We start from the raw sequence: 16592 nt of genomic DNA, 5'->3' as shown, positions 1-16592 counted from the left end.
AAATGATATTTTACGCCGTGACGTCGCAATAACTCGCCCAATGGACGCATGTACATTGAGAACAATAATGGCCCTAAGACGGAGCCCTGTGGAACACCGGTTACTAATATAGACGTCATATCAGAAAATACATTTCCAATTTTCACTTTTTGAATGCGGTTACTCAAATACGACTCAAACCATTTGATGATGAGACCATTTAAACCAAAATTTGATCTCAACCTATCGATGAGAATCCTGTGATTCACAGTATCAAAAGCGGCTGAAAGATCCAAAAGTACGAGAGCAACTGAATTCTTAGAATTATCAATACTGCATAGTACATCGTTAGCGACCCGCAAAAGAGCCGTTTCAGTGCTATGTGCGGTCCGATACGCTGATTGAAACTCTTCATACAACGAATAATTCTCTAAATGTTGTTTCACTCTGGATGCAACGACACGTTCAAGGACTTAGATATAAAAGACAAATTAGAAATCGGTCGATAATTTTTCAGCATGTTTGAATCCAACGATGCTTTCTTGAGCAGAGGTTTAATCAGCGCACATTTCATTTTCTCAGGAACACTTCCAGTGCGAAGTGATTCATTTATGATATCTGTTATAGGTGAAAGCAGGATAGAAAGGATCTTTTCATCTTTTAATATATTAGTGGGTAAACAGTCCAAATCGCACGAAGCCGACGACGATTTTTTTATAATTTTAATTATTTCATCCTCCGTGGCTGGTTCAAAACATTTCAATTCATCATGCAGTTCGTTAAAACGGTTTCCATTCAATAAATTTAGATTTAGTCCTTGATTGATTTTCTTAATCTTATCCACGAAAAACATGCTAAAACGATTCGCTAAATTTATTTTGTTATCGTGAATCGGCAACGCATTCAAATTATTTGTCGAGCCTAGAAGACCATTTACGATGGAAAACAGTTTTCTTTGGTCACCATTACAATCCGCGATCTTATCAGCGAAATAACTCCTACGTGATACATCAATAAGATCATTAACTTTATTTCGTTTAGATTTGTAGATTTGGCGATGGACAGTTAAACCAGTTCGCCGCCACGTCCGTTCAGCTTTACGGCGTTCAGTGCGGGCGTGGTAAATGTCAACATTTATCAGTGTGTCAGGGATTAGACTTTTGACTGGGTATGCATGTCCAATGTTGCCTCAACTAGTACATGTGTCAGGGATTAGACTTTTGACTGGGTATGCGTGTTCCAATGTTGCCTCAACTTGTACATGTGTCAGGGATTAGACTGTTGACTGGGTATGCATGTTCCAATGTTGCCTCAACTTGTACATGTGTCAGGGATTAGACTTTTGACTGGGTATGCGTGTTCCAATGTTGCCTCAACTAGTACATGTGTCAGGGATTAGACTGTTGACTGGGTATGCGTGTTCCAATGTTGCCTCAACTTGTACATGTGTCAGGGATTAGACTTTTGACTGGGTATGCGTGTTCCAATGTTGCCTCAACTTGTACATGTGTCAGGGATTAGACTGTTGACTGGGTATGCAAGTTCCAATGTTGCCTCAACTTGTACATGTGTCAGGGATTAGACTTTTGACTGGGTATGCGTGTTCCAATGTTGCCTCAACTTGTACATGTGTCAGGGATTAGACTGTTGACTGGGTATGCATGTTCCAATGTTGCCTCAACTTGTACATGTGTCAGGGATTAGACTTTTGACTGGGTATGCGTGTTCCAATGTTGCCTCAACTTGTACATGTGTCAGGGATTAGACTGTTGACTGGGTATGCAAGTTCCAATGTTGCCTCAACTTGTACATGTGTCAGGGATTAGACTGTTGACTGGGTATGCGTGTTCCAATGTTGCCTCAACTTGTACATGTGTCAGGGATTAGACTTTTGACTGGGTATGCGTGTTCCAATGTTGCCTCAACTTGTACATGTGTCAGGGATTAGACTGTTGACTGGGTATGCAAGTTCCAATGTTGCCTCAACTTGTACATGTGTCAGGGATTAGACTGTTGACTCGGTATGCGTGTTCCAATGTTGCCTCAACTTGTACATGTGGCAGGGATTAGACTTTTGACTGGGTATGCGTGTCCTATATTGCCTCATCTTGTACATGTGTCAGGGATTAGACTTTTGACTGGGTATGCGTGTTCCTATGTTGATTCAACTTGTACATGTGTCGGGATTAGACTTTTGACTGGGTATGCGTGTTCCTATGTTGATTCAACTTGTACATGTGTCGGGATTAGACTGTTGACTGGGTATGCATGTTCCAATGTTGCCTCAACTTGTACATGTGTCAGGGATTAGACTTTTGACTGGGTATGCGTGTCCTATATTGCCTCATCTTGTACATGTGTCAGGGATTAGACTTTTGACTGGGTATGCGTGTTCCAATGTTGCCTCAACTTGTACATGTGTCAGGGATTAGACTGTTGACTGGGTATGCAAGTTCCAATGTTGCCTCAACTTGTACATGTGTCAGGGATTAGACTTTTGACTGGGTATGCGTGTTCCAATGTTGCCTCAACTTGTACATGTGTCAGGGATTAGACTGTTGACTGGGTATGCATGTTCCAATGTTGCCTCAACTTGTACATGTGTCAGGGATTAGACTTTTGACTGGGTATGCGTGTTCCAATGTTGCCTCAACTTGTACATGTGTCAGGGATTAGACTGTTGACTGGGTATGCAAGTTCCAATGTTGCCTCAACTTGTACATGTGTCAGGGATTAGACTGTTGACTGGGTATGCAAGTTCCAATGTTGCCTCAACTTGTACATGTGTCAGGGATTAGACTGTTGACTGGGTATGCGTGTTCCAATGTTGCCTCAACTTGTACATGTGTCAGGGATTAGACTTTTGACTGGGTATGCGTGTTCCAATGTTGCCTCAACTTGTACATGTGTCAGGGATTAGACTGTTGACTGGGTATGCAAGTTCCAATGTTGCCTCAACTTGTACATGTGTCAGGGATTAGACTGTTGACTCGGTATGCGTGTTCCAATGTTGCCTCAACTTGTACATGTGGCAGGGATTAGACTTTTGACTGGGTATGCGTGTCCTATATTGCCTCATCTTGTACATGTGTCAGGGATTAGACTTTTGACTGGGTATGCGTGTTCCTATGTTGATTCAACTTGTACATGTGTCGGGATTAGACTTTTGACTGGGTATGCGTGTTCCTATGTTGATTCAACTTGTACATGTGTCGGGATTAGACTGTTGACTGGGTATGCATGTTCCAATGTTGCCTCAACTTGTACATGTGTCAGGGATTAGACTTTTGACTGGGTATGCGTGTCCTATATTGCCTCATCTTGTACATGTGTCAGGGATTAGACTTTTGACTGGGTATGCGTGTTCCAATGTTGCCTCAACTTGTACATGTGTCAGGGATTAGACTTTTGACTGGGTATGCGTGTTCCAATGTTGCCTCAACTTGTACATGTGTCAGGGATTAGACTTTTGACTGGGTATGCGTGTTCCAATGTTGCCTCATCTTGTACATGTGTCAGGGATTAGACTTTTGACTGGGTATGCGTGTTCCTATGTTGATTCAACTTGTACATGTGTCAGGGATTAGACTTTTGACTGGGTATGCGTGTTCCAATGTTGCCTCATCTTGTACATGTGTCAGGGATTAGACTGTTGACTGGGTATGCGTGTTCCAATGTTGCCTCAACTTGTACATGTGTCAGGGATTAGACTGTTGACTGGGTATGCGTGTTTCAATGTTGCCTCAACTTGTACATGTGTCAGGGATTAGACTTTTGACTGGGTATGCGTGTTCCTATGTTGATTCAACTTGTACATGTGTCAGGGATTAGACTTTTGACTGGGTATGCGTGTTCCAATGTTGCCTCAACTTGTACATGTGTCAGGGATTAGACTGTTGACTCGGTATGCGTGTTCCAATGTTGCCTCAACTTGTACATGTGGCAGGGATTAGACTTTTGACTGGGTATGCGTGTCCTATATTGCCTCATCTTGTACATGTGTCAGGGATTAGACTTTTGACTGGGTATGCGTGTTCCTATGTTGATTCAACTTGTACATGTGTCGGGATTAGACTTTTGACTGGGTATGCGTGTTCCTATGTTGATTCAACTTGTACATGTGTCGGGATTAGACTGTTGACTGGGTATGCATGTTCCAATGTTGCCTCAACTTGTACATGTGTCAGGGATTAGACTTTTGACTGGGTATGCGTGTTCCAATGTTGCCTCAACTTGTACATGTGTCAGGGATTAGACTTTTGACTGGGTATGCGTGTTCCAATGTTGCCTCAACTTGTACATGTGTCAGGGATTAGACTTTTGACTGGGTATGCGTGTTCCAATGTTGCCTCAACTTGTACATGTGTCAAGGATTAGACTTTTGACTGGGTATGCGTGTTCCAATGTTGCCTCATCTTGTACATGTGTCAGGGATTAGACTTTTGACTGGGTATGCATGTTCCAATGTTGCCTCAACTTGTACATGTGTCAGGGATTAGACTTTTGACTGGGTATGCATGTTCCAATGTTGCCTCAACTAGTACATGTGTCAGGGATTAGACTTTTGACTGGGTATGTGTGTTCCAATGTTGCCTCAACTAGTACATGTGTCAGGGATTAGACTTTTGACTGGGTATGTGTGTTCCAATGTTGATTCAACTTGTACATGTGTCAGGGATTAGACTGTTGACTGGGTATGCAAGTTCCAATGTTGCCTCAACTTGTACATGTGTCAGGGATTAGACTGTTGACTGGGTATGCGTGTTCCTATATTGCCTCATCTTGTACATGTGTCAGGGATTAGACTTTTGACTGGGTATGCGTGTTCCTATATTGCCTCATCTTGTACATGTGTCAGGGATTAGACTTTTGACTGGGTATGCATGTTCCAATGTTGCCTCAACTTGTACATGTGTCAAGGATTAGACTTTTGACTGGGTATGCGTGTTCCAATGTTGCCTCAACTTGTACATGTGTCAGGGATTAGACTTTTGACTGGGTATGCGTGTTCCTATATTGCCTCATCTTGTACATGTGTCAGGGATTAGACTTTTGACTGGGTATGCATGTTCCAATGTTGCCTCAACTTGTACATGTGTCAAGGATTAGACTTTTGACTGGGTATGCGTGTTCCAATGTTGCCTCAACTTGTACATGTGTCAGGGATTAGACTTTTGACTGGGTATGCGTGTTCCAATGTTGCCTCAACTTGTACATGTGTCAGGGATTAGACTTTTGACTGGGTATGCGTGTTCCAATGTTGCCTCAACTTGTACATGTGTCAAGGATTAGACTGTTGACTGGGTATGCGTGTTCCAATGTTGCCTCAACTTGTACATGTGTCAGGGATTAGACTGTTGACTCGGTATGCGTGTTCCAATGTTGCCTCAACTTGTACATGTGTCAGGGATTAGACTTTTGACTGGGTATGCGTGTTCCAATGTTGCCTCAACTTGTACATGTGTCAGGGATTAGACTTTTGACTGGGTATGCGTGTTCCTATGTTGCCTCAACTTGTACATGTGTCAGGGATTAGACTTTTGACTGGGTATGCGTGTTCCAATGTTGCCTCAACTTGTACATGTGTCACAGATTAGACTGTTGACTGGGTATGCGTGTTCCTATGTTGCCTCAACTTGTACATGTGTCAGGGATTAGACTTTTGACTGGGTATGCGTGTTCCAATGTTGCCTCAACTTGTACATGTGTCAGGGATTAGACTTTTGACTGGGTATGCGTGTTCCTATGTTGATTCAACTTGTACATGTGTCAGGGATTAGACTGTTGACTGGGTATGCGTGTTCCTATGTTGCCTCAACTTGTACATGTGTCAGGGATTAGACTTTTGACTGGGTATGTGTGTTCCTATGTTGATTCAACTTGTACATGTGTCAGGGATTAGACTGTTGACTGGGTATGCGTGTTCCAATGTTGCCTCAACTTGTACATGTGTCAGGGATTAGACTTTTGACTGGGTATGCGTGTTCCAATGTTGCCTCAACTTGTACATGTGTCAGGGATTAGACTTTTGACTGGGTATGCGTGTTCCAATGTTGCCTCAACTTGTACATAATAATAATAATAATAATAATAACTCTATTTAATTAAGCGCAACAATTCCAACATATGAAGATCAAAGGCGCTGATACAATAAACAATCAGTCAAATATTAAAAGCACATTTAAATAAGTGCGTTTTCAGTCTGGATTTAAAAATGTCTACTGAAGGACTAGAACGAACAGACAGAGGTAATTCATTAAAAAGTTTAGGACCTAAATTTTCAAAAGCACGGTCTTTGTATAACACCTTGGACTTTTTACTACACATCTGACGAGTTTTAATAAGAAACTTCGATTCAGATCTTAAACTACAACTCGGTACATAAAATTCGATTAATTCACATAGATAATTTGGGGCAAAACCATACAAAGATTTATACACTAGTAAAAGTAATTTGAAATTGATTCTTTGTACAACTGGTAACCAATGAAGTTTAATAAAAATGTCTGTAATGTGGTCATATTTTCGAGCACGAGTGACAAGGCGGGCTGCTGCATTTTGTACACGAATAAGAGGTTTTATCTTAGTTACAGGGAGACCAGACAATAGTGAATTACAGCTGTCTAAGCGAGAAGATATGAAAGCATGTACCAACTTTTCAGTATCAGATTGGGATAATGATTTACGAATACGATTAATATTTCTTAGATGGGAATATCCAGATCTACAAATAGTAGAAATGTGTGTTTCCATAGACAGCTGCGAATCAAACAAGACACCTAAGTTTCTAGCACTTGACGAAGCACTAACCAATTCTTCACCAATTGCGATACTAGACAAAGGACACGAGTCTTGTGAGAATCTCCGAGACGACATGCACACAAATTCAGTTTTCGACACATTCAAAAGTAGGAAATTACAAGACATCCAATCGCTAACATCTTGAATACATGTCTGAAGTATCACCCGGGCGCGAATTTGATCATCTTCAGAAACCGATAAATAAATCTGTGTGTCATCGGCGTAAAAATGATATTTTACGCCGTGACGTCGCAATAACTCGCCCAATGGACGCATGTACATTGAGAACAATAATGGCCCTAAGACGGAGCCCTGTGGAACACCGGTTACTAATATAGACGTCATATCAGAAAATACATTTCCAATTTTCACTTTTTGAATGCGGTTACTCAAATACGACTCAAACCATTTGATGATGAGACCATTTAAACCAAAATTTGATCTCAACCTATCGATGAGAATCCTGTGATTCACAGTATCAAAAGCGGCTGAAAGATCCAAAAGTACGAGAGCAACTGAATTCTTAGAATTATCAATACTGCATAGTACATCGTTAGCGACCCGCAAAAGAGCCGTTTCAGTGCTATGTGCGGTCCGATACGCTGATTGAAACTCTTCATACAACGAATAATTCTCTAAATGTTGTTTCACTCTGGATGCAACGACACGTTCAAGGACTTAGATATAAAAGACAAATTAGAAATCGGTCGATAATTTTTCAGCATGTTTGAATCCAACGATGCTTTCTTGAGCAGAGGTTTAATCAGCGCACATTTCATTTTCTCAGGAACACTTCCAGTGCGAAGTGATTCATTTATGATATCTGTTATAGGTGAAAGCAGGATAGAAAGGATCTTTTCATCTTTTAATATATTAGTGGGTAAACAGTCCAAATCGCACGAAGCCGACGACGATTTTTTTATAATTTTAATTATTTCATCCTCCGTGGCTGGTTCAAAACATTTCAATTCATCATGCAGTTCGTTAAAACGGTTTCCATTCAATAAATTTAGATTTAGTCCTTGATTGATTTTCTTAATCTTATCCACGAAAAACATGCTAAAACGATTCGCTAAATTTATTTTGTTATCGTGAATCGGCAACGCATTCAAATTATTTGTCGAGCCTAGAAGACCATTTACGATGGAAAACAGTTTTCTTTGGTCACCATTACAATCCGCGATCTTATCAGCGAAATAACTCCTACGTGATACATCAATAAGATCATTAACTTTATTTCGTTTAGATTTGTAGATTTGGCGATGGACAGTTAAACCAGTTCGCCGCCACGTCCGTTCAGCTTTACGGCGTTCAGTGCGGGCGTGGTAAATGTCAACATTTATCAGTGTGTCAGGGATTAGACTTTTGACTGGGTATGCATGTCCAATGTTGCCTCAACTAGTACATGTGTCAGGGATTAGACTTTTGACTGGGTATGCGTGTTCCAATGTTGCCTCAACTTGTACATGTGTCAGGGATTAGACTGTTGACTGGGTATGCATGTTCCAATGTTGCCTCAACTTGTACATGTGTCAGGGATTAGACTTTTGACTGGGTATGCGTGTTCCAATGTTGCCTCAACTAGTACATGTGTCAGGGATTAGACTGTTGACTGGGTATGCGTGTTCCAATGTTGCCTCAACTTGTACATGTGTCAGGGATTAGACTTTTGACTGGGTATGCGTGTTCCAATGTTGCCTCAACTTGTACATGTGTCAGGGATTAGACTGTTGACTGGGTATGCAAGTTCCAATGTTGCCTCAACTTGTACATGTGTCAGGGATTAGACTTTTGACTGGGTATGCGTGTTCCAATGTTGCCTCAACTTGTACATGTGTCAGGGATTAGACTGTTGACTGGGTATGCATGTTCCAATGTTGCCTCAACTTGTACATGTGTCAGGGATTAGACTTTTGACTGGGTATGCGTGTTCCAATGTTGCCTCAACTTGTACATGTGTCAGGGATTAGACTGTTGACTGGGTATGCAAGTTCCAATGTTGCCTCAACTTGTACATGTGTCAGGGATTAGACTGTTGACTGGGTATGCAAGTTCCAATGTTGCCTCAACTTGTACATGTGTCAGGGATTAGACTGTTGACTGGGTATGCGTGTTCCAATGTTGCCTCAACTTGTACATGTGTCAGGGATTAGACTTTTGACTGGGTATGCGTGTTCCAATGTTGCCTCAACTTGTACATGTGTCAGGGATTAGACTGTTGACTGGGTATGCAAGTTCCAATGTTGCCTCAACTTGTACATGTGTCAGGGATTAGACTGTTGACTCGGTATGCGTGTTCCAATGTTGCCTCAACTTGTACATGTGGCAGGGATTAGACTTTTGACTGGGTATGCGTGTCCTATATTGCCTCATCTTGTACATGTGTCAGGGATTAGACTTTTGACTGGGTATGCGTGTTCCTATGTTGATTCAACTTGTACATGTGTCGGGATTAGACTTTTGACTGGGTATGCGTGTTCCTATGTTGATTCAACTTGTACATGTGTCGGGATTAGACTGTTGACTGGGTATGCATGTTCCAATGTTGCCTCAACTTGTACATGTGTCAGGGATTAGACTTTTGACTGGGTATGCGTGTCCTATATTGCCTCATCTTGTACATGTGTCAGGGATTAGACTTTTGACTGGGTATGCGTGTTCCAATGTTGCCTCAACTTGTACATGTGTCAGGGATTAGACTTTTGACTGGGTATGCGTGTTCCAATGTTGCCTCAACTTGTACATGTGTCAGGGATTAGACTTTTGACTGGGTATGCGTGTTCCAATGTTGCCTCATCTTGTACATGTGTCAGGGATTAGACTTTTGACTGGGTATGCGTGTTCCTATGTTGATTCAACTTGTACATGTGTCAGGGATTAGACTTTTGACTGGGTATGCGTGTTCCAATGTTGCCTCATCTTGTACATGTGTCAGGGATTAGACTGTTGACTGGGTATGCGTGTTCCAATGTTGCCTCAACTTGTACATGTGTCAGGGATTAGACTGTTGACTGGGTATGCGTGTTTCAATGTTGCCTCAACTTGTACATGTGTCAGGGATTAGACTTTTGACTGGGTATGCGTGTTCCTATGTTGATTCAACTTGTACATGTGTCAGGGATTAGACTTTTGACTGGGTATGCGTGTTCCAATGTTGCCTCAACTTGTACATGTGTCAGGGATTAGACTGTTGACTCGGTATGCGTGTTCCAATGTTGCCTCAACTTGTACATGTGGCAGGGATTAGACTTTTGACTGGGTATGCGTGTCCTATATTGCCTCATCTTGTACATGTGTCAGGGATTAGACTTTTGACTGGGTATGCGTGTTCCTATGTTGATTCAACTTGTACATGTGTCGGGATTAGACTTTTGACTGGGTATGCGTGTTCCTATGTTGATTCAACTTGTACATGTGTCGGGATTAGACTGTTGACTGGGTATGCATGTTCCAATGTTGCCTCAACTTGTACATGTGTCAGGGATTAGACTTTTGACTGGGTATGCGTGTTCCAATGTTGCCTCAACTTGTACATGTGTCAGGGATTAGACTTTTGACTGGGTATGCGTGTTCCAATGTTGCCTCAACTTGTACATGTGTCAGGGATTAGACTTTTGACTGGGTATGCGTGTTCCAATGTTGCCTCAACTTGTACATGTGTCAGGGATTAGATTTTGACTGGGTATGCATGTTCCAATGTTGCCTCAACTTGTACATGTGTCAGGGATTAGACTTTTGACTGGGTATGCGTGTCCTATATTGCCTCATCTTGTACATGTGTCAGGGATTAGACTTTTGACTGGGTATGCGTGTTCCAATGTTGCCTCAACTTGTACATGTGTCAGGGATTAGACTTTTGACTGGGTATGCGTGTTCCAATGTTGCCTCATCTTGTACATGTGTCAGGGATTAGACTGTTGACTGGGTATGCGTGTTCCAATGTTGCCTCAACTTGTACATGTGTCAGGGATTAGACTTTTGACTGGGTATGCGTGTTTCAATGTTGCCTCAACTTGTACATGTGTCAGGGATTAGACTTTTGACTGGGTATGCGTGTTCCTATGTTGATTCAACTTGTACATGTGTCAGGGATTAGACTTTTGACTGGGTATGCATGTCCTATATTGCCTCATCTTGTACATGTGTCAGGGATTAGACTTTTGACTGGGTATGCATGTTCCAATGTTGCCTCAACTTGTACATGTGTCAGGGATTAGACTTTTGACTGGGTATGCGTGTTCCTATATTGCCTCATCTTGTACATGTGTCAGGGATTAGACTTTTGACTGGGTATGCATGTTCCTATGTTGCCTCAACTTGTACATGTGTCAGGGATTAGACTGTTGACTCGGTATGCGTGTTCCTATATTGCCTCAACTTGTACATGTGTCAGGGATTAGACTTTTGACTGGGTATGCGTGTTCCAATGTTGCCTCAACTTGTACATGTGTCAGGGATTAGACTTTTGACTGGGTATGCGTGTTCCAATGTTGCCTCAACTTGTACATGTGTCAGGGATTAGACTTTTGACTGGGTATGCGTGTTCCTATGTTGCCTCAACTTGTACATGTGTCAGGGATTAGACTTTTGACTGGGTATGCGTGTTTCAATGTTGCCTCAACTTGTACATGTGTCAGGGATTAGACTGTTGACTGGGTATGCGTGTTCCTATGTTGCCTCAACTTGTACATGTGTCAGGGATTAGACTTTTGACTGGGTATGCGTGTTCCAATGTTGCCTCAACTTGTACATGTGTCAGGGATTAGACTTTTGACTGGGTATGCGTGTTCCTATGTTGCCTCAACTTGTACATGTGTCAGGGATTAGACTTTTGACTGGGTATGCGTGTTCCAATGTTGCCTCAACTTGTACATGTGTCAGGGATTAGACTTTTGACTGGGTATGTGTGTTCCTATGTTGCCTCAACTTGTACATGTGTCAGGGATTAGACTTTTGACTGGGTATGCGTGTTCCAATGTTGCCTCAACTTGTACATGTGTCAGGGATTAGACTTTTGACTGGGTATGCGTGTTCCAATGTTGCCTCAACTTGTACATGTGTCAAGGATTAGACTTTTGACTGGGTATGCATGTTCCAATGTTGCCTCAACTTGTACATGTGTCAGGGATTAGACTTTTGACTGGGTATGCGTGTTCCAATGTTGCCTCAACTTGTACATGTGTCAAGGATTAGACTTTTGACTGGGTATGCATGTTCCAATGTTGCCTCAACTTGTACATGTGTCAGGGATTAGACTTTTGACTGGGTATGCATGTTCCAATGTTGCCTCAACTTGTACATGTGTCAGGGATTAGACTTTTGACTGGGTATGCGTGTTCCTATGTTGCCTCAACTTGTACATGTGTCAGGGATTAGACTGTTGACTGGGTATGCGTGTTCCAATGTTGCCTCAACTTGTACATGTGTCAGGGATTAGACTTTTGACTGGGTATGCGTGTTCCTATGTTGCCTCAACTTGTACATGTGTCAGGGATTAGACTTTTGACTGGGTATGCGTGTTCCAATGTTGCCTCAACTTGTACATGTGTCAGGGATTAAACTGTTGACTGGGTATGCGTGTTCCTATATTGCCTCATCTTGTACATGTGTCAGGGATTAGACTTTTGACTGGGTATGCATGTTCCAATGTTGCCTCAACTTGTACATGTGTCAGGGATTAGACTGTTGACTGGGTATGCGTGTTCCTATATTGCCTCATCTTGTACATGTGTCAGGGATTAGACTTTTGACTGGGTATGCGTGTTCCTATATTGCCTCATCTTGTACATGTGTCAGGGATTAGACTGTTGACTGGGTATGCGTGTTCCTATATTGCCTCATCTTGTACATGTGTCAGGGATTAGACTTTTGACTGGGTATGCGTGTTCCAATGTTGCCTCAACTTGTACATGTGTCAGGGATTAGACTTTTGACTGGGTATGCGTGTTCCAATGTTGCCTCAACTTGTACATGTGTCAGGGATTAGACTTTTGACTGGGTATGCGTGTTCCAATGTTGCCTCAACTTGTACATGTGTCAGGGATTAGACTTTTGACTGGGTATGCATGTTCCTATATTGCCTCATCTTGTACATGTGTCAGGGATTAGACTTTTGACTGGGTATGCGTGTTCCAATGTTGCCTCAACTTGTACATGTGTCAGGGATTAGACTTTTGACTGGGTATGCGTATTCCAATGTTGCCTCAACTTGTACATGTGTCAGGGATTAGACTTTTGACTGGGTATGCGTATTCCTATATTGCCTCATCTTGTACATGTGTCAGGGATTAGACTTTTGACTGGGTATGCGTGTTCCAATGTTGCCTCAACTTGTACATGTGTCAGGGATTAGACTTTTGACTGGGTATGCGTATTCCAATGTTGATTCAACTTGTACATGTGTCAGGGATTAGACTTTTGACTGGGTATGCGTGTTCCTATGTTGATTCAACTTGTACATGTGTCAGGGATTAGACTTTTGACTGGGTATGCGTGTTCCTATGTTGATTCAACTTGTACATGTGTCAGGGATTAGACTTTTGACTGGGTATGCGTGTTCCAATGTTGCCTCAACTTGTACATGTGTCAGGGATTAGACTTTTGACTGGGTATGCATGTTCCAATGTTGCCTCAACTTGTACATGTGTCAGGGATTAGACTTTTGACTGGGTATGCGTGTTCCAATGTTGCCTCAACTTGTACATGTGTCAGGGATTAGACTGTTGACTGGGTATGCGTGTTCCTATATTGCCTCATCTTGTACATGTGTCAGGGATTAGACTTTTGACTGGGTATGCGTGTTCCAATGTTGCCTCAACTTGTACATGTGTCACAGATTAGACTGTTGACTGGGTATGCGTGTTCCAATGTTGCCTCAACTTGTACATGTGTCAGGGATTAGACTTTTGACTGGGTATGCGTGTTCCAATGTTGCCTCAACTTGTACATGTGTCAGGGATTAGACTGTTGACTGGGTATGCGTGTTCCTATATTGCCTCATCTTGTACATGTGTCAGGGATTAGACTTTTGACTGGGTATGCGTGTTCCAATGTTGCCTCAACTTGTACATGTGTCAGGGATTAGACTGTTGACTGGGTATGCGTGTTCCTATATTGCCTCATCTTGTACATGTGTCAGGGATTAGACTTTTGACTGGGTATGCGTGTTCCAATGTTGCCTCAACTTGTACATGTGTCAGGGATTAGACTTTTGACTGGGTATGCGTGTTCCAATGTTGATTCAACTTGTACATGTGTCAGGGATTAGACTTTTGACTGGGTATGCGTGTTCCAATGTTGATTCAACTTGTACATGTGTCAGGGATTAGACTGTTGACTGGGTATGCGTGTTCCAATGTTGCCTCAACTTGTACATGTGTCAGGGATTAGACTTTTGACTGGGTATGCGTGTTCCAATGTTGCCTCAACTTGTACATGTGTCAGGGATTAGACTTTTGACTGGGTATGCGTATTCCAATGTTGCCTCAACTTGTACATGTGTCAGGGATTAGACTGTTGACTGGGTATGCGTGTTCCTATATTGCCTCATCTTGTACATGTGTCAGGGATTAGATTTTGACTGGGTATGCATGTTCCTATGTTGCCTCAACTTGTACATGTGTCAGGGATTAGACTTTTGACTGGGTATGCGTGTTCCAATGTTGCCTCAACTTGTACATGTGTCAGGGATTAGACTTTTGACTGGGTATGCGTGTTCCAATGTTGCCTCAACTTGTACATGTGTCAGGGATTAGACTTTTGACTGGGTATGCGTGTTCCAATGTTGCCTCAACTTGTACATGTGTCAGGGATTAGACTTTTGACTGGGTATGCATGTTCCAATGTTGCCTCAACTTGTACATGTGTCAGGGATTAGACTTTTGACTGGGTATGTGTGTTCCAATGTTGATTCAACTTGTACATGTGTCAGGGATTAGACTTTTGACTGGGTATGTGTGTTCCAATGTTGATTCAACTTGTACATGTGTCAGGGATTAGACTTTTGACTGGGTATGCGTGTTCCTATATTGCCTCATCTTGTACATGTGTCAGGGATTAGACTTTTGACTGGGTATGCGTGTTCCAATGTTGCCTCAACTTGTACATGTGTCAGGGATTAGACTTTTGACTGGGTATGCGTGTTCCAATGTTGCCTCAACTTGTACATGTGTCAGGGATTAGACTTTTGACTGGGTATGCGTGTTCCAATGTTGCCTCAACTTGTACATGTGTCAGGGATTAGACTTTTGACTGGGTATGCGTGTTCCTATGTTGCCTCAACTTGTACATGTGTCAGGGATTAGACTTTTGACTGGGTATGCATGTTCCAATGTTGCCTCAACTTGTACATGTGTCAGGGATTAGACTTTTGACTGGGTATGCGTGTTCCTATGTTGCCTCAACTTGTACATGTGTCAGGGATTAGACTTTTGACTGGGTATGCGTGTTCCTATGTTGATTCAACTTGTACATGTGTCAGGGATTAGACTTTTGACTGGGTATGCATGTTCCAATGTTGCCTCAACTTGTACATGTGTCAGGGATTAGACTGTTGACTGGGTATGCGTGTTCCTATATTGCCTCATCTTGTACATGTGTCAGGGATTAGACTTTTGACTGGGTATGCGTGTTCCAATGTTGCCTCAACTTGTACATGTGTCAGGGATTAGACTTTTGACTGGGTATGCGTGTTCCAATGTTGCCTCAACTTGTACATGTGTCAGGGATTAGACTGTTGACTGGGTATGCGTGTTCCAATGTTGCCTCAACTTGTACATGTGTCAGGGATTAGACTTTTGACTGGGTATGCATGTTCCAATGTTGCCTCAACTTGTACATGTGTCAGGGATTAGACTTTTGACTGGGTATGTGTGTTCCAATGTTGATTCAACTTGTACATGTGTCAGGGATTAGACTTTTGACTGGGTATGCGTGTTCCAATGTTGCCTCAACTTGTACATGTGTCAGGGATTAGACTTTTGACTGGGTATGCGTGTTCCAATGTTGCCTCAACTTGTACATGTGTCAGGGATTAGACTTTTGACTGGGTATGCGTGTTCCAATGTTGCCTCAACTTGTACATGTGTCAGGGATTAGACTTTTGACTGGGTATGCATGTTCCAATGTTGCCTCAACTTGTACATGTGTCAGGGATTAGACTTTTGACTGGGTATGTGTGTTCCAATGTTGATTCAACTTGTACATGTGTCAGGGATTAGACTTTTGACTGGGTATGCATGTTCCAATGTTGCCTCAACTTGTACATGTGTCAGGGATTAGACTTTTGACTGGGTATGCATGTTCCAATGTTGCCTCAACTTGTACATGTGTCAGGGATTAGACTTTTGACTGGGTATGCGTGTTCCTATATTGCCTCAACTTGTACATGTGTCAGGGATTAGACTTTTGACTGGGTATGCGTGTTCCTATATTGCCTCATCTTGTACATGTGTCAGGGATTAGACTGTTGACTCGGTATGCGTGTTTCAATGTTGCCTCAACTTGTACATGTGTCAGGGATTAGACTTTTGACTGGGTATGCGTGTTCCAATGTTGCCTCAACTTGTACATGTGTCAGGGATTAGACTTTTGACTGGGTATGCATGTTCCAATGTTGCCTCAACTTGTACATGTGTCAGGGATTAGACTGTTGACTGGGTATGCGTGTTCCTATGTTGATTCAACTTGTACATGTGTCAGGGATTAGACTGTTCACTGGGTATGCATGTTCCAATGTTGCCTCAACTTGTACATGTGTCAGGGATTAGACTTTTGACTGGGTATGTGTGTTCCAATGTTGATTCAACTTGTAC

At 42.3% G+C, this 16592-nt stretch overlaps 1 protein-coding gene across 1 annotated transcript in view; it reads left to right on the top strand.

The window, feature by feature from the left end:
• LOC102805467 (set1/Ash2 histone methyltransferase complex subunit ASH2-like) overlaps window positions 1-16592 on the top strand; it is a 67873-nt gene that overhangs the window by 37447 nt on the left and 13834 nt on the right. The gene's annotated exons all lie outside the window — the stretch shown is intronic.

The sequence above is a fragment of the Saccoglossus kowalevskii genome, chromosome 19 (genome assembly GCF_978046115.1).
Source record: "Saccoglossus kowalevskii chromosome 19, keSacKowa6.1, whole genome shotgun sequence".
NCBI classification, from domain to species: Eukaryota; Metazoa; Hemichordata; class Enteropneusta; family Harrimaniidae; genus Saccoglossus; species Saccoglossus kowalevskii.
The sequence above is the reverse complement of the archived record's forward strand: the minus strand, read 5'-3'. Positions and strand labels throughout refer to the sequence as shown.